Below are 26857 nucleotides of genomic sequence, written 5' to 3'. Positions count from 1 at the left end.
CAGTGCAATACTGACAGTGTGCTGCACTGCTGGAGATCCTGTTCCTGTGCAGTACTGACAGTGTGCTGCACTGCTGGAGATGCTGCTTCAGTGCAATACTGACAGGGTGCTGCACTGCTGGAGATGCTGTTTCAGTGACATACTGACAGTGTGCTGCACTGCTGGAGATGCTGTTCCTGTGACATACTGACAGTGTGCTGCACTGCTGGAGATGCTGCTTCAGTGCAATACTGACAGGGTGCTGCACTGCTGGAGATGCTGTTTCAGTGACATACTGACAGTGTGCTGCACTGCTGGAGATGCTGCTTCAGTGCAATACTGACAGGGTGCTGCACTGCTGGAGATGCTGTTTCAGTGACGAACTGACAGTGTGCTGCACTGCTGGAGATGCTGTTTCTGTGACGTACTGACAGTGAGCTGCACTGCTGGAGATGCTGCTTCAGTGCAATACTGACAGTGTGCGACACTGCTGGAGATGCTGTTTCTATGCAGTACTGACAGTGTGCTGCACTGCTGGGGATGTTGTTCCTGTGCAGTACTGACAGTGTGCTGCATCACCGGAGATGCTGTTCCAGTGCAGTACTGACAGTGTGCTGTACTGCTGGAGATGTTGTTCCTGTGCAGTACTGACAGTGTGCTGCATCACCGGAGATGCTGTTCCAGTGCAGTACTGACAGTGTGCTGTACTGCTGGAGATGCTGTTTCTGTGCAGTACTGACAGTGTGCTGCATCACCGGAGATGCTGTTCCTGTGCAGTACTGACAGTGTGCTGTACTGCTGGAGATGCTATTTCTGGGCAGTACTGTCAGTGTGCTGCACTGCCAGAGATGCTGTTCCTGTGCAGTGCTAATAGGGTGCTGCACTGCTGGAGATGCGGTTACTGTGCAGTGCTGACAGTGTGCTGGATCGCTGGAGGTGCTGTTCCTGTACAGTACTGACAGTGTGCTGCACTGCTGGAGATGCTGTTTCAGTGCAATACGAACAGTGTGCGGCACTGCTGGAGATGCTACTGCTGGGCAGTACTGACATGTGCTGCACTGCTGGAGATGTTGTTCCTGTGCACTACTGATAGTGTGCTGCATCACCGGAGATGCTGTTACTGCGTAGCACTGACAGTGTGCCGCATCGTCGGAGATGCTGTTACTGTGCAGTACTGACAGTGTGCTGCACTGCTGGAGATGCTGTTTCAGTGCAATACTGACAGTGTGCTGCACTGCTGGAGATGCTGTTTCAGTGACGTACTGACAGTGTGCTGCACTGCTGGAGATGCTGTTTCTGTGCAGTACAGACGGGGTGCTGCACTGCTGGAGATGCTGTTTCTGTGACGTACTGACAGGGTGCTGCACTGCTGGAGATGCTGTTTCAGTGACGTACTGACAGTGTGCTGCACTGCTGGAGATGCTGCTTCAGTGCAATACTGACAGTGTGCTGCACTGCTGGAGATCCTGTTCCTGTGCAGTACTGACAGTGTGCTGCACTGCTGGAGATGCTGCTTCAGTGCAATACTGACAGGGTGCTGCACTGCTGGAGATGCTGTTTCAGTGACATACTGACAGTGTGCTGCACTGCTGGAGATGCTGTTCCTGTGACATACTGACAGTGTGCTGCACTGCTGGAGATGCTGCTTCAGTGCAATACTGACAGGGTGCTGCACTGCTGGAGATGCTGTTTCAGTGACATACTGACAGTGTGCTGCACTGCTGGAGATGCTGCTTCAGTGCAATACTGACAGGGTGCTGCACTGCTGGAGATGCTGTTTCAGTGACGAACTGACAGTGTGCTGCACTGCTGGAGATGCTGTTTCTGTGACGTACTGACAGTGAGCTGCACTGCTGGAGATGCTGCTTCAGTGCAATACTGACAGTGTGCGACACTGCTGGAGATGCTGTTTCTATGCAGTACTGACAGTGTGCTGCACTGCTGGGGATGTTGTTCCTGTGCAGTACTGACAGTGTGCTGCATCACCGGAGATGCTGTTCCAGTGCAGTACTGACAGTGTGCTGTACTGCTGGAGATGTTGTTCCTGTGCAGTACTGACAGTGTGCTGCATCACCGGAGATGCTGTTCCAGTGCAGTCCTGACAGTGTGCTGTACTGCTGGAGATGCTGTTTCTGTGCTGTACAGACAGTGTGCTGCACTGCTGGTGATGCTGTTCCATTATAGTACTGACAGTGTGCTGCTCTGCTGGTGATGTTGTTCCTGTGCAGTACAGACAGTGTGCTGCACTGCTGGTGATGCTGTTCCTGTAAAGTACTGACAGTGTGCTGCAGTGCTGGTGATGTTGTTCCTGTGCAATACTGTCAGTATGCTGCATCACTGAAGATGCTGTTACTGCACAGTACTGACAGTTTGCTGCACTGCTGGAGATGCTGTTTCAGTGACGGACTGACTGTGTGCTGCACTGCTGGAAATGCTCTTTTTGTGCAGTACTGACAGTGTGCTGCACTGCTGGAGATGCTGTTTCTGTGCAGTACTGACAGTGTGCTGCACTGCTGGAGGTGCTGTTCCTGTACAGTACTGACAGTGTGCTGCATCACCGTAGATGCCGTTCCTGTGCAGTACTGACAGTGTGCTGCACTGCTGGAGATGCTATTTCTGGGCAGTACTGACAGTGTGCTGCACTGCTGGAGATGCTGTTTCTGTAACGTACTGACAGTGTGCTGCACTGCTGGAGATGCTGTTTCAGTGCAATACTGACAGTGTGCTGCACTGCTGGAGATGCTGTTCCTGTGCAGTACTGACAGTGTGCTGTACTGCTGGAGATGCTATTTCTGGGCAGTACTGACAGTGTGCTGCACTGCTGGAGATGCTGTTCCTGTGCAGTACTGAGAGGGTGCTGTACTGCTGGATATGCTGTTTCTGTGACGTACTGACAGTGTGCTGGACTGCTGGAGATGCTGTTACTGCACAGTACTGACAGTTTGCTGTACTGCTGGAGATGCTGTTTCTGTGACGTACTGACAGTGTGCGGCACTGCTGGAGATGCTGTTTCAGTGCAGTACTGACAGTGTGCTGCACTGCTGGAGATGCTATTTCTGGGCAGTACTGATAGTGTGCTGTACTGCTGGAGATGCTGTTTCTGTGCAATACTGACAGTGTGCTGCACTGCTGGAGATGCTATTTCTGGGCAGTACGGACAGTGTGCTGCACTGCTGGAGATGTTGTTTCTGTGCAGTACTGACAGTGTGCTGCATCACCGGAGATGCTGTTCCTGTGCAGTACTGACAGTGTGCTGTACTGCTGGTGATGCTGTTTCTGTGCAGTACAGACAGTGTGCTGCACTGCTGGTGATGCTGTTCCTGTGCAGTACTGACAGTGTGCTGTACTGCTGGAGATGCTGTTTCTGTGCAGTACAGACAGTGCGCTGCACTGCTGGAGGTGCTGTTTCAGTGCAATACTGACAGTGTGCTGCACTGCTGGAGATGCTGTTTCAGTGCAATACTGACAGTGTGCTGCACTGCTGGAGATGCTATTTCGGGGCAGTACGGACAGTGTGCTGCACTGCTGGAGATGTTGTTCCTGTGCAGTACTGACAGTGTGCTGCACTGCTGGAGATGCTGTTCCTGTGCAGTACTGACAGTGTGCTGTACTTCTGGCCGGATCACAGAAGACCAGAAACTGCACGTCCTGCATTCGAGGGTAAGCCCGGAAATTTACCCTCTCATAGAAGACGCAGAGGCTTTCCAGACGGCGTTCGCAGCACTAAAGAGCGTCTACGTTCACCCAGTGAACTAGGTCTACGCACGCTACCAACTCGCAACGAGACGGCAAAGTCCCGGAGAATCGCTAGACGAATTCTACGCTGCGCTGCTAATTTTGGGACGGGCCTGCAGCTGCTCGCCGGTAAACACGGCTGAATACACGGACATGTTAATTCGCGATGCGTTTGTGGCAGGTATGAACTCACCCAAATCTGCCAAAGACCGTGAGAAAAAGAGTCGCTAGGACTCTCAGAGGCACGGGCCCTTGCAGCTTCCCTAGATATGGCCGCGCAAAACGCCCGCGCGTAGGGCCCCGACCGCGCGGCAGCCCCTTGGGCTCCGTGGACCCCCGTCGCGACAAACCTCCCCCCCCCTCACAGGCTTGCGCGGTTCAGACGCCAGGTCATCCCGGAGTGGCCCGCTGCTATTTCTGCGGGCAGGCGAAACACCCCCAGCAGCGCTGCCCGGCCCGCGCAGCGATTTGCAAGAGCTGCGGCAAAAAGGGCCATTTCGCGGCTGTGTGCCGGTCCCGGGGGGTCGCCGCTGTCCCCGGAGAAGAAAGAGTCCAGCGCATCCCAAACGCTCCCCAACCCCCCCAGCGCCCCATGTGCGACCCGCAGGCACTGCCATTTTGGGTCGCGGCCACCACGAGGGGAGGATGGGCTCCGCCATCTTGTGACCCCCCAGCCATGTGTGATGCATGGGGGCGGCCATTTTGTCCACCCCCGCCGCCATCTTGGACGACAACAAAGGACCCCAGCATCGACGGCTCCACAGGGTTCGAAGAAGACGCTGAGACACTGCGACCACATCTGGCCTCGGTGACGCTGGACCAAGCACGGCCCCAGACGCTGCAGACGACGACAACAACGGTGCTGATCAACGGACAGGAGACACCATGCCTGATCGACTCAGGGAGCACCGAAAGTTTCATCCACCCCGACACGGTAAGACGCTGTTTCTTGACCATCCACCCAAGGTCCATGCAAAAGATTTCCCTAGCTGCAGGATCCCACTCCGTACAGATCAAAGGGTTCTGCATAGTGACCCTAACGGTGCAAGGGAGGGAGTTTAGAAACTACAGGCTCTACGTCCTTCCCCAACTCTGCGCGCCCACATTACTGGGATTAGACTTCCAGTGCAACCTGCAGAGCCTAACATTCCAATTCGGCGGCTCAATACCCCCACTCACTATCTGCGGCCTCGCAACCCTCAAAGTTGAACCCCCATCCTTGTTTGCAAACCTCACCCTGGATTGCAAACCCGTCGCCACTAGGAGCAGACGGTACAGCGCCCAGGACCGGACATTTATTCGGTCCGAAGTCCAGCGGTTGCTGAAGGAAGGCATAATCCAGGCCAGCAATAGTCCCTGGAGAGCACAGGTGGTAGTAGTAAAGACAGGGGAGAAGCAAAGGATGGTCATAGACTATAGCCAGACCATCAACAGGTACACACAACTAGACGCGTACCCTCTCCCCCGCATATCCAACATGGTCAATCGGATTGCCCAATATAAGGTCTTCTCCACCGTGGACCTCAAGTCCGCCTACCACCAGCTCCACATCCGCCCAAGTGACCGCAAGTACACAGCCTTCGAGGCAGACGGGCGACTATACCACTTCCTAAGGGTCCCATTTGGCGTCACAAACGGGGTCTCGGTCTTCCAACGGGAGATGGACCGAATGGTTGATCAACACGGGTTGCAGGCCACGTTCCCGTATCTCAACAACGTAACCATCTGCGGCCACGATCAGCAGGACCACGACGCCAACCTCCAAAAATTCCTCTAAAGCCTTGAACCTCACATACAACGAGGACAAGTGCGTGTTTAGCACAAACCGGCTAGCCATCTTGGGATATGTAGTGCGCAATGGGATAATAGGCCCCGACCCGAACGCATGCGCCTCCTCATGGAATTTCCCCTCCCCCACTGCTCCAAAGCCCTGAAACGCTGCCTGGGGTTCTTTTCATATTACGCCCAGTGGGTCCCCCAGTACGCAGACAAGGCCCGCCCCCTAATACAGACCACTACCTTCCCCCTGTCGACAGAGGCTCGCCAGGCCTTCAGCCGCATCAAAGCGGATATCGCAAAGGCCACGATGCGCGCCATCGACGAATCCATCCCCTTCCAAGTCGAGAGCGACGCCTCCGACGTAGCTCTGGCAGCCACCCTTAACCAAGCGGGCAGACCCGTGGCCTTCTTCTCCCGAACCCTCCACGCCTCAGACATCCGCCACTCCTCAGTGGAAAAGGAAGCCCAAGCCATAGTGGAAGCTGTGCGACATTGGAGGCATTACCTGGCCGGCAGGAGATTCACTCTCCTCACTGACCAACGGTCGGTAGCTTTCATGTTCGATAATGCACAGCGGGGCAAAATTAAAAATGACAAGATCTTAAGGTGGAGGATCGAGCTCTCCACCTTCAACTACGAGATCTTGTACTGTCCCGGAAAGCTGAACGAGCCATCCGATGCCCTATCCCGCGGCACATGTGCCAACGCACAAATAGACCGTCTCCAAACCCTCCACGAGGACCTCTGCCACCCGGGGGTCACTCGGTTCTACCATTTTATAAAGTCCCGCAACCTCCCCTACTCCGTGGAGGAGGTCCGTACAGTCACCAGGAACTGCCACATCTGCGCAGAGTGCAAACCGCACTTTTTCAGGCCGGATAGAGCGCACCTGATCAAGGCTTCCCGTCCCTTTGAACGCCTCAGTCTGGATTTCAAAGGGCCCCTTCTCTCCACCGACCGCAACACATACTTCCTGAACGTGGTGGACGAGTACTCTCGTTTCCCTTTCGCCATCCCCTGCCCCGACATGACAGCAGCCACAGTTATTAAAGCCCTTAGCACCATATTCACACTGTTCGGTTGCCCCGCATATATCCAGAGCGACAGGGGGTCCTCCTTCATGAGTGACGGGCTGCGCCAGTTCCTGCTCAGCAAGGGTATAGCCTCGAGCAGGACGACCAGCTACAACCCCCGGGGGAACGGGCAAGTAGAGAGGGAGAACGGCACGGTCTGGAAGACCGTCCTACTGGCCCTATGGTCCAGGGATCTCCCAGTTTCACGGTGGCAGGAGGTCCTCCCGGACGCTATCCACTCCATCCGGTCGCTGCTGTGTACCACCACTAATCAAACGCCCCATGAGCGCCTCCTTGTCTTCCCCAGGAAGTCCTCCTCCGGAACGTCGCTGCCGACCTGGCTGGCGGCCCCAGGACCCATCTTGCTCCGGAAACATGTGCGGGCGCACAAGTCGGACCCGTTGGTCGAGAGGGTTCACCTCCTCCACGCGAACCCGCAGTACGCCTACGTGGCGTACCCCGACGGCCGACAGGACACGGTCTCCCTGCGAGACCTGGCGCCCGCCGGCAACACGCACACCCCCCCGACACCGATCACCCCCTCCCTGCCACCGGCACACCCCGCGACCGCCCCCTTCCCGGGAGGATCGGTCCTCCTCCCATGTCCGACCAGGAGTGAAGCAGAAGCAGACACCGTAAAGCTCCCGGAGACGACAACGCTGGAACAAGCACCTGCACCACCACCGGGGCTGAGGCGATCAACAAGGAAGACCAGACCGCCTGCTCGACTCGTGGCATCGGTGTAACACAAGAATGTTGTGGGACTATAACGAGAAGGTTCTGTTCCTCTTACGAATATTGTAAATACTTCACAAACCCTGTACATAGCCCAGTGTAGGGCAAAGTGTAGGGCACTGTAATGACATGCAAAAAGTTTTTTTTTCCTCCCAGGACCAGCCTTGCAAACTCCTACCACCATGCGAAGCACCACCCCGCCGGGTTCATTTTTAACAAGGGGTGAATGTGGTCGTATGCATTAGGGGTCATGTGGGACTGTGAAGCCGTGATGCCATCGGCTGACAGATCCCGGGTCCTGGTTGGCTGTTGATCTCTAGCTCCGCCCTGAAGGCGGAGTATAAGAAACAGGAGTTCTCCCCGCAGCTCCAGTCTGTTGCTGAACTGCGGGGAACAAGTCACGCTTAATAAAGCCTCATCGACATCCTCGCTATTCGTCTCTCGTAAGTCATTGTGCGCTACAGTGCTGCACTGCTGGAGATGGTGTTCCTGTGCAGTACTGACAGTGTGCTGCACTGCTGGAGATGCTATTTTTGGGCAGTACTGACAGTGTGCTGCACTGCTGGAGTTGCTGTTTCTGTGCAGTACAGACAGTGTGCTGCACTGCTGGAGATGCTGTTTCTGTGACGTACTGACAGGGTGCTGCACTGCTGGAGATGCTGTTTCAGTGCAATACTGACAGTGTGCTGCACTGCTGGAGATGCTGTTTCTGTGACGTACTGACAGGGTGCTGCACTGCTGGAGATGCTGTTTCAGTGACGTACTGACAGTCTGCTGCACTGCTGGAGATGCTGTTTCAGTGACGTACTGACAGCGTGCGTCACTGCTGGAGATGCTGATTCTGTGCAGTACTGACAGTGTGCTGCACTGCTGGAGATGCTATTTCTGGGCAGTACTGACAGTGTGCTGCACTGCTGGAGATGTTGTTCCTGTGCAGTACTGACAGTGTGCTGTACTGCTGGAGATGCTGTTTCAGTGACGTACTGACAGTGTGCTGCACTGCTGGAGATGCTGTTTCAGTGCAATACTGACAGTGTGCAGCACTGCTGGAGATGCTGTTTCTGTGACATACTGACAGGGTGCTGCACTGCTGGAGATGCTGTTTCAGTGACGTACTGACAGTCTGCTGCACTGCTGGAGATGCTGTTTCAGTAACGTACTGACAGCGTGCGGCACTGCTGGAGATGCTGTTCCTGTGCAGTACTGACAGTGTGCTGTACTGCTGGAGATGCTATTTCTGGGCAGTACTGACAGTGTGCTGCACTGCCGGAGATGCTGTTCCTGTGCAGTACTGACAGTGTGCTGCACTGCCGGAGATGCTGTTCCTGTGCAGTACGGACAGTGTGCTGCACTGCTGGAGATGCTGTTCCTGTGCAGTACTGACAGTGTGCTGCACTGCCGGAGATGCTGTTCCTGTGCAGTACTGACAGTGTGCTGCACTGCCGGAGATGCTGTTCCTGTGCAGTACTGACAGTGTGCTGTACTGCTGGAGATGCTGTTTCTGTGCAGTACAGACAGTGTGCTGCACTGCTGGAGATGCTGTTTCTGTGACGTACTGACAGTGTGCTGCATCACCGGAGATGTTGTTCCTGTGCAGTACTGACAGTGTGCTGTACTGCTGGAGATGCTGTTTCTGTGCAGTACAGACAGTGTGCTGCACTGCTGGAGATGCTGTTCCTGTGCAGTACAGACAGTGTGCTGCACTGCTGGAGATGCTGTTCCTGTGCAGTACAGACAGTGAGCTGCACTGCTGGAGATGCTGTTCCTGTACAGTACTGACAGTGTGCTGCACTGCTGGAGATGGTGTTCCTGTGCAGTACTGGCAGTGTGCTGCATCGCTAGCGGTGCTGTTCCTGTACAGTACTGACAGTGTGCTGCACTGCTGGTGATGTTGTTCCTGTGCAATACTGTCAGTATGCTGCATCACTGGAGATGCTGTTACTGCGTAGTACTGACAGTTTGCTGCACTGCTGGAGATGCTGTTTCAGTGACGGACTGACAGTGTGCTGCACTGCTGGAGATGCTGTTTCTGTGCAGTACTAACAGGGTGCTGCACTGCTGGAGATGCTGTTTCTGTGCAGTACTGACAGTGTGCTGTACTGCTGGAGATGCTGTTTCTGTGCAGTACAGACAGTGTGCTGCACTGCTGGAGATCCTGTTTCTGTGATGTACTGACAGTGTGCTGCACTGCTGGAGATGCTGTTCCTGTGCAGTACTGACAGTGTGCTGTACTGCCGGAGATGCTGTTTCTGTGCAGTACTGGCAGTTTGCTGCATCATCGGAGATGCTGTTACTGCGCAGTACTGACAGTGTGCTGCACTCCTGGAGATGCTGTTTCTGTGCAGTGCTGACAGTGTGCTGCACTGCTGATGATGCTGTTTCTGTGCAGTACTGACAGGGTGCTGCACTGCTGATGATGCTGTTTCTGTGCAGTACTGACAGTGTGATGTACTGCTGGAGATGCTATTTCTGTGCAGTACTGACAGTGTGCTGCATCGCTAGAGGTGCTGTTCATGTACAGTACTGACAGTGTGCTGCACTGCTGGAGATGCTGTTATGATGCAGTACTGACAGTGTGCTGCACTGCTAGTGATGTTGTTCCTGTGCAGTACTGACAGTGTGCTGCACTGCTGGCGATGCTGTTTCTGTGCAATACTGACACTGTGCTGCACTGCTGGAAATGCTGTTTCTGTGCATTACTGACTGTCATGATATGCACTCATGCACATAATGAGATAGACAGGCAATGACAGACACCCAGTACAGCCAATCAACACACAGGACAGAACACAGCCAATAACCAGGCAGAACACTAGAGTGGGGTTTCCCATTATAAAACACACGAGGCATCAGCACTCTTCATCTTTCCACTGGTGACAACTGTAGTGACAGTCAGGGTGTATATATTAATTAGCACCTTCTATAAATGGCTCAGAGCTAATTTGGTCTAGTTAGTTATAGTTAGCACACTTAAATTAGTAGAGTGTCAACCCACAGCAAGCTGTGTGCACTGCTCCTGAAGTTCAATAAAACAAATTGAACTAATGTCTATGTTTGGTGTCTACTTTACAGTACAACTGCATCCAGTTGCAGTCCGTGTTACCCCATGATGAATAACACAACATTGTACCAGTAGTCTACTTTATCTAAATGGTTTATCTCGAGTGATTCACTTACGACCAGCGAGTGCCTTCCAGCGGCATGGAGAAGATCCAGGCCCCTCCACAGCTACGGATCTCCAGCAATCTCGGCGCCAACTGGCGGGTCTTCAAGCAGAGGTTCCTTCTCTACATTGAGGCCTCGGGCCTCGCGGATGCATCCGATGCCAGAAAAATCGCACTGCTCCTATCAACTGCGGGGGACCAAGCCATCCAAATTTTCAACTCGCTCACTTTTGCCGACGGCGAGGACAAGACCAAATTCAAGACCGTTTTAGCTAAATTCGACAGTCACTGTGAAGTTGAAACGAACGAGAGCTTTGAGTGCTATGTCTTCCAGCAATGCCTTCCGGGTAAGGATGAACCTTTCCAATCCTTTATAACTCATCTCCGTATATTAGCGCAGTCCTGCAACTATGATGACACCACTGATTCCATCATCAGGGATCAGATCGTGTTTGAGGTCCACTCCGAGTCTTTGCTGGAGCAGCAGCTCAAAATGAAAAACATGACCCTGCCAGTCGCAATCGAGACGTGTAAAGTGCATGAACAGGCGAGAAATCGGTACTCCCGTTTCAAATCGGTAGAACAGGAACAACTTGCCTCCCACGAGGCAGAGAGTGTACAGGCCATCGCCCGGATGCAGCGCCTCAGTATCGATGAAGGTGGCCATTTTGCGCGCTTTTCCCGGGGTCCCACGCATGCGCACCATGAACGGGAGAACGAAGCAGCCGAAGACCAAACTGCGCAAGTGCGACGATGCACAGAACGTAACGACGTCAACGTCATGACGTGCCCGAACTGCGGCACCGCCCACTTAAAGCGGCAATGCCCTGCAAAAGGCAGGCGATGTTTAAATTGTGGGAAGCCTGGACATTATGCAGCCTTGTGCAGGTCTGCACCACCAATCTGGCAGCAAGGCACTCCTGTCAAGGCGCCGTCGTCCCCACCTCCATCTCTCAGGCGGTCGACATGGATCTGACGCCAGCCCCAAAGATTGGACTTATAGACATTTATCTTGTTAATATTGTTCTGTATCTGCATGCTAGACACCTTTCATTACTATTTATTCACTTGCCATATAATGTAAATAGTTATACCTGTACATACAGTCGCATATGCTCTAAGCAACTGACAATTTTTATTTTAAAAAGCAGGGATGTCACGATATGCACTCATGCACATAATGAGATACAGACAGGCAGTGACAGACTCAGTACAGCCAATCAACACACAGGACAGAACACAACCAATCACCAGGCAAAACACTAGAGCGGGTTTCCCACTATAAAACACACGAGGCATCAGCAGTCTGCCTCTTTCCACTGGTGACAACTGTAGTGACAGTCAGGGTATATATATCAGTTAGCACCTTCTACACGTGGCTCAGAGCTAGTCTGGTCTCGTTAGTTATAGTTAGCACACTTAGATTAGTAGAGTGTCAAACCACAGCAAGCTGTGTGCACTGCTCCAGAAGTTCAATAAAACGTATTGAACTAATGTCTATGTTTGGTGTCTACTTTACAGTACAACTGCATCCAGTTGCAGTCCGTGTTACCCCAGGATGAATAACACGACACTGACAGTGTGTTGCACTGCTGGAGATGCTGTTCCTGTGCAGTACTGACAGTGTGCTGCACTGCTGGAGATGCTGTTCCTGTGCAGTACTGACAGTGTACTGCACTGCTGGAGATGCTTTTTCTGTGCAGTACTGACAGTGTGTTGCACTGCTGGAGATGCTGTTTCTGTGCAATCTGACAATGTGATGCACTGCTGGAGATGCTGTTCCTGTGCAGTACTGACAGTGTACTGCACTGCTGGAGATGCTGTTTCTGTGCAATCTGACAGTGTGATGCACTGCTGGAGATGCTGTTCCTGTGCAGTACTGACAGTGTACTGCACTGCTGGAGATGCTGTTCCTGTGCAGTACTGACAGTGTGCTGCACTGCTGGAGATGCTGTTTCTGTGCAATCTGACAGTGTGATGCACTACTGGAGAAGCTGTTACTGTGCAGTACTGACAGTGTGCTGCACTGCTGGAGATGCTGTTACTGTGCAGTACTGACAGTGTGCTGCACTGCTCGAAATATCTTTTGCCAGTTGATCTAAGGTCCTGTCGCACTCTCAGGTGGACATCAACATTGCCCTGCACTATTTAATGAAGAGCCGTGTTGTTGTTTAGCTAATCTAGTCATCATTATTAACCCCCCCCACCCCACCAATGCCTAAAGCCATCTATGATGTGGAGATGCTGGCATTGGACTGGGGTGAGCACAGTAAGAAGTCTTACAACACCAGGTTAAAGTACAACAGGTTTGTTTCAAATCACTAGCTTTCGGAGCACTGCTCCGAATTCACCCGAGGAAGGAGCAGTGCTCCGAAAGCTAGTTATTTGAAACAAACCTGTTGGACTTTAACCTGGTGTTGTAAGACTTCTTACGAAAGCCATCTAGTCACTCATTTAATTGCTGTTTGTGTGATCTTGCTGTGCACGAATGGGCTGCGATGTTTTCATATATTGTAACAATGATTTCACTTCAGGTATAGCTGTGTCGTTTTTTTTGGGATGTCTTGCCATCTGTAAGTTATTACATAAAGACACACATTTTTGTAAATAAAGGTATATGCTTCATGCCTATGTTCAGTTAATCAAAGCCACTCATGTACAAGGCCACAAGGATATTGTCTGAACATCAGGGAGTGAAATAATCCATTCGCTAACAAACATCAAGGCATAATGAAATTCAAAATGTATGAGTTTAGTAAGGTGACTAACGTTTGAATCGATCCCACATAAATGAAAACAATCAAAACTGAATGGATCACAGTGGATAGAAGGAAAACACTTAATGTGGCCTCGAATGAAAATATTCTCTTTGGTAAAGCTATTTTTAATCTCTACAGTTAAATGCTTTAACACTGCGAATGCGCAATGTGTTTGCTGCAAGTGAAGTCTTATGCAGGAGCCAACATTCCACCTTGGCAACAGTACATGGTGTTGAGCTGAATGCTTTGAAAATTCCGAAAAGATCATGGGAAGATGGTGACCTATTCTAAGTCAGCACTGATTCATCGAGAATACATGAAAGAGGAGTTTAAGATTCTATGAATAGAAAGGTGGAGTTAATTAAACAAAATATCTTAAGTTCTGTGACTTTCTTTCTTGGGTTCAAGGGCTTTCTTCTTTGGGAAATAAAGTGAAAAGTGAACTGAAATAATTTTCTTCTCTGAAATACTTTCATTTAATTTGATCTTTTTCTGTTCCTGACAAATATTGCAGTCAGTGCTATGTGCAAATCTACACAGGACATACTAATGATTGTGAATTGCTAAAGATCAGCAGGTCAAGAGGCGGACATGCCAGGGGGAATTTGTTGAACACATAAAAGGGCATCAATGAAGGATGGGTGATAATTATGTCAAGTGTAATTGCTCACATTTTCAATGCTTTTTCAAAATTAATTTAGAGTACACAATTATTTTTTTTCTCCAATTTACTGTGGCCAATCCACCTATCCTGGTAGGGTTGTGGGGGTGAGACCCACGCAGACACAGGGAGAATGTGCAAACTCCACACGGACAGTGACCCGGGGCCGGGATCGAACCCGGGTCCGCAACACTGTAGGCAGCAGTCGTAATCACTGCACCACCATGCCGCCTTCACAATGAGGGGATTGGGTTGGATTGGATTTGTTTATTGTCACGTGTACCGAGGTACAGTGAAAAGTATTTTTCTGCGAGCAGCTCAACGGATCATTAAGTACATGGGAAGAAAAGGGAAGAAAAGAAAATACATAATAGGGCAATGCAAGGTATACAATGTAACTATATAAGCACCGGCATCGGATGAAGCATACAAGGTGTAGTGTTAATGAGGTCAGTCCAAAAAAGGGTCATTTAGGAGTCTGGTGACAGTGGGGAAGAAGCTGTTTTTGAATCTGTTCGTGCGTGTTCTCAGACTTCTGTATCTCCTGCCCGATGGAAGATGTTGGAAGAGTGAGTAAGCCGGGCGGGAGGGGTCTTTGATAATGCTTCCCGCTTTCCCCAGGCAGCGGGAGGTGTAGATGGAGTCAATGGATGGGAGGCTGGTTCGTGTGATGGACTGGACTGTGTTCACGACTCTCTGAAGTTACTTGCGGTCCTGGGCCGAGCAGTTGCCATACCAGGCTGTGATGCAGCTAGATAAAATTATTTCTATGGTACATCTGTAACAGTTGGTAAGAGTTAATGTGGAAATGCCGAATTTCCTTACAACACCTTAGTTTCCTGAGGAAGTATAGGCGCTGTTGTGCTTTCTTGGTGGTAGCGTCGACGTGGGTGGACCAGGACAGATTCTTGGAGATGTGCACCCTAGGAATTTGTCTAAATGATTTTTGAAAAGCAGAATCAAACTCAATGAAAGGGGACAGAATTGAAGTAGAATTTTAATGCTGTGCCTGACGGGGGAAGATTGAGAGACAGGGACATATTGTGTGCTGATCAATACTTCTATTATTATAACCAAATTATTTTTCAGACACAGGAACTGATAATTGGATGAATATCATGGAAATTTAATCATGAGGGTGAAAAGCAATGAATAAATTTGGAAAAAATGTTGAAATGGGAAACACTAAATTGAATAGGTTTCAGGAGATAATGAAGGATGTGTAAAATAGCATCATACTTAAAGCTAAAATAAATTGAAAAAACATAAGAGTGAAGCTTGAATCAGAAAATACAGGAAGTTTGTTTCCTGTCCTCTCCAGGCCCTGCTAAATATTGCTGCATCCGTGATCAGCATCTTGAATTTGACATGTCCAACCCAAACCAGTATTTTCAAGGATACCTTACCTCCTTTCCCTAATTCAGGGGACTCCGAAAAATTCAGCCCAGAATCTCTGACAATGAACACCCTCTTCTAAGTGCACATGATTGTCAGTTCTAAGACATCTGTACAGGCTCTGAAGAAGGACTTGTACTCATGGGTGGAATCTTCTGCCACGGAGAGGTCTGGTGGTGGGAGCTGAAGTCAGAATAACTACCCTGGAGAGCGGGGCAGCTGAACGCATGGGATCTCATGTTGTTCAGCTCATTAATTATACTTCTGTGAGGAGCACAGCGAATCTCATGGAGGGGAGTTGGTTGGGTGAGCGGACGTGGACATGAGGTGAGGCACCCCACCGTTATCTCACGTGTCCCAATGTCCGTGAGACCATATTGAAATGGCACCCTGACAGCCATTCACTCTTCCACTCTGCTCCTTGCCTTCCCCAGTTCTCCCTCGTTCTCACACCTTGCTGCAGCTGGTGCTGCAAGCAGCTGATATCTCTGTGTGACAGTGCAAAAGGAAGGCAAAAGCAGCGTCTACTGATCTCAAAGTCCAGAAAGAAGTATACTTTGCTAGGGACATACCACTTATGGACTGATGTGAAAGTGAAATTGCTGTTGGCGGGACACTTAATTTGTAGGGTCGGGGTGGATGGACAGGGAACACCATTGCCGCAGCTGGCCAGGCAGCCATGCAGCTGCGCACACCACTAACAGCCCACTTTGAATTTAGTGCCACAGGTCATATAGTTGTCCCCCGCTTAGTGCCCTCTGGCCCCAGCCACCCCATCAGCTGTATGGGCACGCTCCAGCACAACCAGTACCATCTTGTTGGCTGGGATGACTGTGTGTAGGGAGTATAATGTGTATGTGCTGCTGCAGCTTGTCAGCCTCCCGAGTTGTCAATCATGGACCCGGCGAAAACCGCACCATTTTTCATTGGAATCGATTGTGCTCCATGGGGCACTGGTGGCCCCTTAGTAGCAGCGGAATCAGCCCAGGTTTGGCGCCAGTTTTTCCTATCATGAAAGTCCACGCATTCTGCATTGGTCTCAACACAAAAGGCTGGATTCTCCGATTGCCGACGGCAAAATCGTGTTCAGTGATTGGCCGGAGAATCCGTTTCTACACCGAAATCGGGGGGCGGCACCATTTTTTGGATGCTCCGGCCCCTCAAAAACGGCATCATCGCTGAGTAAGCCATACGCCTTTGAGATGGCCCCAGGGCGTCACCTGCGGGCCGCCCCCGATGGGCCAACTTCCCAACGGCGTTCAGTGATTGGCCGGAGAATCCGTTTCTACACCGAAATCGGGGGGCGGCACCATTTTTTGGATGCTCCGGCCCCTCAAAAACGGCATCATCGCTGAGTAAGCCATACGCCTTTGAGATGGCCCCAGGGCGTCACCTGCGGGCCGCCCCCGATGGGCCAACTTCCCAACGGCGTGGGACACATGTGCTCACAGTTTTCGGGGACCTCACGTGGCGGCTTCGGACTGTGTCCAGCGCCATCACAGTCGGGGAGGGGGGATCCGTTCCGCTGGCTGGTGGGGCTTCGGCGGGGGTTGGGGGGACTGGTGGGGGATGGTCTGGGGGTGGCGAGGGGGATTACAGGGGTGGGCACTATCTAGCAGGCCGGATCCACGCACAGCCAACACCATGTTGTATGGGGCGACCACTGCAGGTTGCCGCCGTGCGCATGCACGGCCATGGACCCAGCAATCCTCCGTCCGTATCTACAGGTACAGCTGGTGGCTTTACATGAAGTGGCTGCTAGCCCCCCAACGGGCGGAGCATCAGTGCGGGGGCGGAATCAACATTTTGGTCATAAGACAAGACGGATCCTGCGGACATAGCCCCAAAATCGGAGAATCCAGCCCTTAGTCTCAGAAATGGAGAAGCCTGCTCCATAAATACTTCAGAAAACAATTAGCTACTTGAAAAGAGGGGGACAGCATAACAGTGGCATTAGATTAGTTATGGAAAAAAACACACAAGCAGAGGACTGATGAGTCAAATGGCCTGTGTTTATGATTAAAGTTTAGAGACTGGTAGAAACAGGAGCTCATTGCCATTTATTTTCAGGTAGCGAACAGTGGCAACATAGACCTTTTTTTGCAGGGATAAGTCCCAAAACCAAAGGCACCTAAAATATATCCATCAGAATACTGGGTCGATTGATTTTTCATGTGTGCCTGGCAGCTACATCAATTAGGCAATAGGGTCCTTGCATACATTAATGAGGGGTATAACATATTTCAGGAAGAAATTGTGTTTGAAAATGGGTCAAGATATCCCTGTGCTCCCTTTACTTAAAGAGCGAAATCCATATGAAGGACAGCAAGAGTGCACAGGACAGCTGAATCGCAGTAAGATGTGCAGAAATTAGACTTATCACCATCAACATATAAGGAATTAGGTCAGTCAATTCTATGTAGGTGCACAAAATTGTATGAATAGACTATACACAAGACAGTCTGATCCCAGTAGGTGCAGTTCGGTGTTGAAAGCGCAGCCTAATAACAGTAGTTGCAGCCAGGTATTGTTATGTGAGAGTACCTTTAAGAAATGGATGTTTAAGCAATGTACCTTTAAGAAATGGAGCTGATCATATTACTGAAGTGATGTCAGAGGGTGGGGGGAGATGAGCTCACGTCTTCTTTTTGAGCTTCAGTTTGAGAATGCAGCTGGGAGTGTCTGCGTGTTTTGCTGTGAGCTGCATGAAGAAACACAGAGCTGGTCTGTTGATTTCTGCAATCCAAAGACTATAAATATATTGAATGTAACCTAATGTGCTCATATTTTTGAAGGTTTGAAGTCTTTTGGATGTTTAAAGGAAAAGTTTGAAGGATTATTTAGTGTTGTAGTCTTTTGGGGTTATCTTTGAAGTAATGGGTGTTAAGATATTCAATGTTTGTTTTTAAAAGATTAACTTGAGTTCATAGAATAAACATTGCTTCGTTTTAAAAACCACTTGTCCATTTCTGCTGTTTCGCACCTGGGGAGTACGCCGTGTGCTTCCCACACCACAATCTATTAAAAGTTGCGGGTTGGTTGAACTCCATGAAACACTTTGGGGTTCTGCAAACCCGGACGCATAGAAATTGGGGGCTGGAGGGAGATAAAAGTCTATCGATTGGATTGGCTTAACGAACTTAAAGACAGTGAGGTGTGAGCATATTGTGGTTGCTTTTCAGGTGTGGTATTTTAGTTTAAGTGGGGAGTGTGTTGTGGATGATGGCTCTTTCAGAGGCTCAGGAGTTTTTGGTGGTGGACACAGTAACACGCAATACCTTACGGACAGAGACTGAAAGCAGACTGTTAGATTTGGCAAAAGCATTGCAGTTAACATTGCCTGGCAAAATGCGAAAAGATGAGGTACTTACCGCGGTAGCTGAGCATTTAAATTTGCCTGAGATACATTCTGACTCATTAGAAATGGCAAAGCTCCAGTTGCAGATTAAGCAATTTGAACATGAAAAAGAATTAAAGCAGCTTGAATATGCAATGAGAGAAAAAGAAAAGGAGGAGAGAGAAGAAAGAAACAAAGAAAGAGATAGAGATAGAGAGGAAAAAGAAAAGGAGAGAGAAAAAAGAAACAATGAAAGAGATAGAGAGGAAAGGGAAAAAGAGAGAGAATTTGAACTCCATAAAATGGCTATGAACATGAAAATCAGTTAAAATTGGCAGACGCAAAGGGAAGCATACATTGCAAGAGATTGATGAGGATAGTGAGACAGAGTGTCATAGTTGAAGACGTAGTGGGGTTCTATTTAAATATATCCAAGAATTGCCAAGGTTTGACGAGAAGGAGATCGAAGCCTTTTTCATTTCATTTGAGAAGGTAGCTAAACAAATGAAATGGCCACAGGACATGTGGGTATTACTGATTCAAACAAAGCTGGTAGGTAGAGCGAGTGAAGTGTTTGCATCACTACCGGAGGAGGTATCTGGAACGTATGAGGAGGTGAAAAAATCCATCTTAGGTGCATATGAGCTAGTGCCTGAAGCTTACAGACAAAGGTTCAGAAATTTAAGGAAAGAATTTGGTCAAATATACATGGAGTTTGAAAGGCTCAAAAATAATAATTTTGATAGGTGCATAAGGGCTTTGGAAATAGACCAAACGTATGAAGCTCTCAGAGAAATTATACTTTTGGAGGAGTTTAAAAATTCAATTCCTGATGTAGTGAGAACTCATGTGGAAGAGCAGAGGGTTAAAACTGCGAGATTAGCAGCAGAAATGGCAGATGATTATGAATTAGTTCATAAATCAAGTCTTGGCTTCCAAAATCAGTTTCAGTCGGTGAGGGATAGAAATTGGGGACATGAGAAATACTCAAGTGGTAAAGGTAAAGGTGATCTGATGGGAGATAATAAAGCGAGTATACCTCAGATTAAAAAAGAAATCCAGGAGGGTGGAAGAGAAATGAAAAGTTTCAAATGTTTTCACTGTAATAAATTAGGCCATGTAAAGTCACAGTGTTGGTGGTTGAAGAAAAGCACTGGGAAGACTGATGTGGTAAAACAGGATAAGACAGTGGGGTTTATTAGAGTGGTAAAGGAAAGCCCAAGGTAAGCGAAGGAGGTGCAAACGATTGTACAGCCTGTTCAGGGAGTAATTGATAAGGAGGTGCCAGATGTCTTTAAAGAATTTACTTGTGTGGGTAAAGTTTACTCATGTGTATCAGGAGGAGCAGGGAAAGAAGTCACAATTTTAAGAGATACAGGAGCTAGTCAATCTTTAATGATAAGAGATGAGGAATTATGTAGTTTGGGAAGAATGTTGCCAGAAAAAGTGGTAATATGTGGAATTCAGGGTGAGAGGAGTAGGGTTCCATTATATAAGGTAAGGTTGGAAAGTGCAGTGAAGAGTGGTGAAGTGGTAGTAGGAGTAATAGAGAAACTATCTTGTCCAGGAATACAGTTTATCTTGGGTAATGATATAGCTGGATCGCAAGTGGGAGTGATGCCTACTGTGGTTGATAAGCCAGTGGAAAATCAGTCAACTGAAGTGTTGAAGGACGAATATCCTGGGATTTTTCCGTATTCTGTAGTAACAAGGTCGCAAAGTCACAGTTTAAGACAAGAGGAGAAATCAAAGAGTGAAGATGAACTGGAAATGCAATTATCAGAAACGTTTTTTGATCAAATGGTTGAAAAAGAACAAGAACAGGTGGAGGATGAGGCGGATATTTTTAGTTCAGGAAAATTGGCGGAGTTACAACAGAAAGATGTAGAAATAAAACGGATATATCAGAAAGCATATACAGAAGAGGAATCTGAGAGTATACCAGAGTGTTATTACCGTAAAAGTGATGTCTTGATGAGAAAATGGAGACCTGTACATATGCAGGCGGATGAAAACTGGGCAGAAGTTCATCAAGTAGTATTGCTGGTAGGGTATAGAAAGGAGGTGTCGTGACTGGCATATGAGGTACCAGTGGGAGGTCATTTGGGGATAAGGAAAACTCAAGCTAAAATCCAGAAACATTTTTATTGGCCTTGACTACATAAAGATGTAGTTACATTTTGTCAATCATGTCACACATGTCAAGTGAAAGGAAAACCTCAAGCAGTGATAAAACCAGTGCCCTTAGTACCCATTCCAGCAATTGAGGAACCTTTTACAATGCTCCTAATTGATTGTGTAGGACCGCTTCCGAAAACAAAAAGTGGGAATCAATATCTTTTGACGATAATGGATGTGTCTACTAGGTTTCCAGAGGCCATTCCAGTACATAATATTACAGCTAAAAAGATTGTGGAGGAGTTACTTAAATTCTTTACTAGATATGGACTACCCACAGAAATTCAATCGGATGAAGGATCAAATTTTACCTGAAAGTTATTCAAAGACGTTATGGATAGCTTAGGAATAAAATAATTTAAATCAACTGCGTACCATCCAGAATCGCAGGGAGCGTTAGAAAGGTGGCATCAGACATTAAAGACAATGTTGAGGGCTTATTGTCAAGATTATCCAGAGGATTGGGATAAAGGAATTCCATTCGTACTGTTTGCAATTAGGGATGCACCGAATGAGTCAACCAAATTTAGTCCTTTTGAACTAATTTTTGGTCATGAGGTAAGAGGACCACTTAAATTGATTAAAGAAAAATTGGTGGGTGAGAAATCGAAAATTACACTATTGGATTACGTGCCAAATTTTAGGGAACGATTAAATAGAGCAGGTGAATTGGCTAGACAACCTTTGAAAGTTGCACAAAATGTGATGAAACGGGTAGCGGACAAGCAATCCAAAGTTTGGAGTTTTGCCAGTGGACATAAAGTTTTAGTGTTGTTACCAGTGATAGGGGAGCCTTTAAAAGCTAGGTTATGTGGACCGTATCAGATTGAAAGGAAATTAAGTGAGGTGAATTATGTGGAAAAAACACCAGATAGAAGGAACCCTCACCGAGTGTGTTATGTGAATATGCTTAAAAGGTACTTTGAAAGGGAAGGAGAGAAAAAGGAGGTTTGAATGATTCTAACTCAAAGTGACAAACCAAATCCAGATGACTGTGAATTTGACTTACCTCAAATTAAATTGGAAAATGAGGATGTTCTTAAAAATTGGGATGAATTGTTAAGTTACATTCCAGATGAAAAACGAACTGATCTGCACGAGTTATTGATATCACATGGGCAAGTTTGTAGAGATAAATTGGGAAGTACTAAAATGGCTATACATGATGCAGATGTGGGAAATCCTGGTCCTATCAAACAACATCCACATAGACATAATCCTTTAAAATTGGCACAGGTTAACAAAGAGATTAAGAGTATGCTTAAATATGGCATATGAAGTGGGTTGCAGCCAATGGATGCAGCCATAGTGATGGTACCTAAACCAGACAGTACCCAACGGTTGTGTGTGGACTACAGAAAGGTGAATGCAGTTACAAGAACAGAATCTTATCCTATCCCATGTTTGGAGAATTGCATTGAGAAAGTGGGACAATCCGCTTTTATTTCCAAATTCGATTTACTTAAAGGATACTGGCAGGTACCTTTATCCGAAAGGGCGAAGGAGATTTCAGCTTTTGTGACTCCAGATGGTATATACCAATTCAAAATTATGCCATTTGACATGAAAAACGCCCCAGCCACTTCAACGGTTAACTAATACAGTCATTTCAGGATTACCCAATTGTGCGGTATATATCGACGATCTGGTAGTTTTCAACCAGACATGGAAAGAACATTTAAAACATCTTATGGAGTTATTCGATCAACTTCAGGAGGCGGGTTTGGTGATGAACCTAGCCAAAAGTGAATATGGAAAAGCCCAAGTCACTTTCCTTGGCCATAGAATCGGACAGGGTCGATTGGTCCCACGGGATGTGAAAACAAAAGTTATTGGGGAGTTTCCGATACCCTCGACACAACGAGAAATAATTCGATTTCTTGGCATGAGTGGATTTGATCGAACATTTGTGCAAGAGTTTTGTAGCGTGATTGCTCCACTGATGGACTTGCTGAAGAAACGTTAAAAAATTTCAATGGACTGCGAACTTTCAGCAGGCATTTGACTGCCTGAAAGCTGTGGTAACCTGTATTGGAGAATTGCAAGGAACTCTGTGATCAGATTGAACAGACGTATCTAACTTTAAAGAAAAATGCCGAGGCGTAGAGGAATGGGTCGATTGCGCAGAGACTTTCTTGTTCAAAGAGACTGTCAATCAAGAAGGATTTCGGTTGGAGGAAGAAGAACGAAAAAAAATGGACTATATTATTATACCTGTTTGGGTATGTTGTTTTTTTTTGAACCGGTAAAGTGTTTTTACTGTGTGCATTTCTTAATTGATGGTGCAAAGGTGAAAAATGAACCACCTTGAAGTTGATGGGAATAATTTTTTTCTTGGGGGGAGGTGTCATGTGAGAGTACCTTCAAGAAATGGATGTTTAAGCAATGTACCTTTAAGAAATGGAGCTGATCATATTACTAAAGTGATGTCAGAGGGTGGGAGGAGCTGAGCTCACTTCTGCTTTTTGAGTTTCAGTTCGAGAATGCAGCTGGGAGTGTCTGCGTCTTTTGCTGTGAGCTGCATGAAGAAACACAGAGCTGGTCTGTTGATTTCTGCAATCCAAAAACTATAAATATATTGAATGTAACCTAATGTGCTCATATTTTTGAAGGTTTGAAGTCGGTTGAACTCCATGATACACTTTGGGGTTCTGTAAACCCGGACCCATAACAGCATACAGAGGCAGTCTGATCCCAGTAGGTGTAATAAGGTTAACAGAGGACATTCTGATCCCAGTAGATGTAGTTAGTTGTACAGAGCACAGTCTGATCCCAGTAGGTGTAATTAGATGTACAGAGGACAGTCTGATCCCAGTAGGTGTAGTTAGATGTACAGAGTGCAGTCTGATCCCAGTAGGTGTACAGAGCACAACCTGATCCCAATAGGTGTAGTTAGTTGTACAGAGCACAGTCTCATCCAAGTAGATGTAGTTAGGTGTACAGAGGACAGTCTGATCCGAGTAGGTGTACACAGGACAGTCTGATCCCAGTAGGTGTAGTGAGGTGTGGAAAGGACAGTCTGATCTCTGTACGTGCAGTTTGGTGTACAAAGGACAGTCTGATTCCAGAAGGTGTACAGAGAACAGTATGATCACAGTAGGTGTAGTTAGGTGCCCTGAGGACAGTCTGATCTCTGTAGGTGTAGTTAAGTGTACAGAGGACAGTCTGATCTCTGTACGTGTAGTTAGGTGTAAAGAGGACAGTCCGATCTCAGTAGGTGTACAGAGAACAGTCTGATCACAGTAGGTGTAGTTAGGAGTACAGAGCACAGTCTGATCTCAGTAGGTGTAGTTAGGTGTACAGAGGACAGTCTGATCCCAGTAGGTGCACAGAGGACAGTCTGATCACAGTAGGTGTAGTTAGGTGTACAGAGGACAGTCTGATCTCAGCAGGTGTAGTTAGATGTACAGAGGACAGTCTGATCCCAGTAGGTGTACAGAGGACAGTCTGATCACAGTAGGTGTACAGAGGACAGTCTGATCCCAGTAGGTGTACAGAGGACAGTCTGATCCCAGTAGGTGCAATTAGTTGTACAGAGCACAGTCTGATCCCAGTAGGTGTAGTTTGATGTACAGAGGACAGTCTGACCCCAGTACGTGTAGTTAGGTGTAATAATATTAATTGCATTTTGTCACAAGTGAGCTTCAATGAAGTTACTGTGAAAAGACCCTGGTCGCCACATTCCGCCGCCTGTTCGGGGAGGTAGGTACAGGAATTGAACCCGCGCTGATGGTCCTGTTCTGCATTACAAGCCAGCTGTTCAGCCCACTGTGCTAAACCTGCCCCAGAAAAAGCCCCTAGTCGCCACACTCCGGCGCCTGTTCAGATAAGCTGACACAGGAATTCAACCCGCACTGCTGGCCTCCTTCTACATTACAAACGGTTGCCTAGCCCACTGAGCTAAACCAGCCCTTAGAGAGCACAGTCTGATCTCAGTAGCTGTAGTTAGGTGTACAGAGGACAGTCTATTCCCAGTTGGTGTAGTTAGGTGTACGGAGCACAGTCTGATCTCAGTAGGTGTATTTAGGTGTACAGAGCACAGTCTGATCTCAGTAGGTGTAGTTGGGTGTACAAAGGACAGTCTGATCCCAGTAGGTGTAGTTTGGTGTACAGAGCACAGTCTGGTCCCAATAGGTGCAGTTAGTGTACAAAGGACAGTCAGATCCCAGTAGGTGTAGTTAGGGGTACAGAGCACAGTCTGGTCTCAGTAGGTGTAGTTAGATGTACAGAAGACAGTCTGACCCCAGTATGTGTAGTTAGGTGTACAGAGTGCAATCTGATCCCAGTAGGTGTACAGAGGACAGTCTGATCCCAGTAGGTGAAGTTAGGTGTAAATAAAATAATAATTACTTATTGTCACAAGTAGGCTTCAATTAAGTTACTGAGAAAAGCCCCTAATCACAACATTCCGCCGCCTGTTCGGGGAGGTCGGTACAGGAATTGAACCAACGCTGATGGTCCTGTTCTGCATTACAAGCCAGCTGTTTAGCCCAGCGTGCTGAACATGCCCCAGAAAACGCCCCACGTCGCCACATTCCCGCGCCTGTTCAGGTAAGCTGGCACGAGAATTGAACCTGCGCGGCTGGCCTCCTTCTGAATTACAAAACAGTTGCCTAGCCCACTGAGCTAAACCAGCCCTTATAGAGCACAGCCTGATCTCAGTAGTTGTAGTTAGGTGTACAGAGGACAGTCTATTCCCAGTTGGTGTAGTAAGGTGTATGAAGCACAGTCTGATCTCAGTAGGTGCATTTAGGTGTAAAGAGTACAGTCTCATCTCAGTAGGTGTAGTTAGGTGTACAGAGGACAATCTGATCTCAGTAGGTGTAGTTAGGTGTACAGAGCACAGTCTGATACCAGTAGGCGTTGTTTGGTGTACAGTGCACAGTCTGGTCCCAGTAGGTGTAATTAGGTGTACAAAGGACAGTCTGATTCCAGTAGGTTGAGATAGGTGTACAAAGGACAGTCTGATCCCAATTGATGTAGTTAGGAGTACAGAGCACAGTCTGACCCAGTAGGTGTAGTTAGGTGTACAGAGGACAGTCAAATCTCTGTAGGTGTAGTTAGGTGTACAGACGACAGTCTGATCCCAGTAGGTGTACAGAGGACAGTCTGATCTCAATAGATGTAGTTAGGTGTGCAGAGGACAGTCTGATCCCAGTAGGTGTAGTTAGGTGTACAGAGGACAGTCTGATGCTAGTAGGCATACAGAGGACAGTCTGATCCCAGTAGGTGTAGTTAGGTGTACAGAGGACAGTCTGATCTCTGTAGGTGTAGCTAGGTGTACAGAGGACAGTCTGATCACAGGAGGTGTAGTCAGGTGTGCAGAGGATAGTCTGATCCCAGTAGGTGTAGTTAGGTGTACAGAGGACAGTCTGATCTCTGTAGGTGTAGCTAGGTGTACAGAGGACAGTCTGATCACAGGAGGTGTAGTCAGGTGTGCAGAGGACAGTCTGATCTCAGTAGGTGTAGTTAGGTATACAGAGGATAGTCTGATCCCAGTAGGTGTAGTTAGGTGTACAGAGGACAGGCTTATCGCAGTAGGTGTAGTTAGGTGTACAGAGCACATTCTAATCCCGGTCGGTGTAGTTCGGTGTACACAGGACAGTTTGATCCCAGTTGATGTAGTTAGATGTACAGAGGACAGTCTGGTCCCAGTAGGTGTAGTTAGGTGAACAGAGGACAGTCTGATCCCAGTAGGTGTACTGAGGACAGTCTGATCACAGTAGGTGTCGTTCGGTGTACAGAGGACAGTCTGATGCCAGAACGTGTAGTCAGATGTACAGAGGACAGTTTTTTCATAGTAGGTGTAGTTAGATGTACAGAGGACAGTTTAACTCCAGTAGGTGTAGTTAGGTGTACAGAGGACAGTCTGATCCCTGTAGGTGTAAAGAGGACAGTCTGATCACAGTAGGTGTAGTTAGGTGTACAGAGGACAGTCTGACCACAGTGGGTGTAGTTAGTGCACAGAGGACAGTCTGAACTCTGTAGGTGTAGGTGGATGTACAAAGGACATTTTGATCGCAGTAGGTTTAGTTAGATGTACAGAGGACAGTCTGATCCCA

The sequence above is a fragment of the Scyliorhinus torazame genome, chromosome 8, assembly GCF_047496885.1.
Source record: "Scyliorhinus torazame isolate Kashiwa2021f chromosome 8, sScyTor2.1, whole genome shotgun sequence".
NCBI lineage: Eukaryota > Metazoa > Chordata > Chondrichthyes > Carcharhiniformes > Scyliorhinidae > Scyliorhinus > Scyliorhinus torazame.
This window is presented reverse-complemented; position numbering follows the sequence as displayed.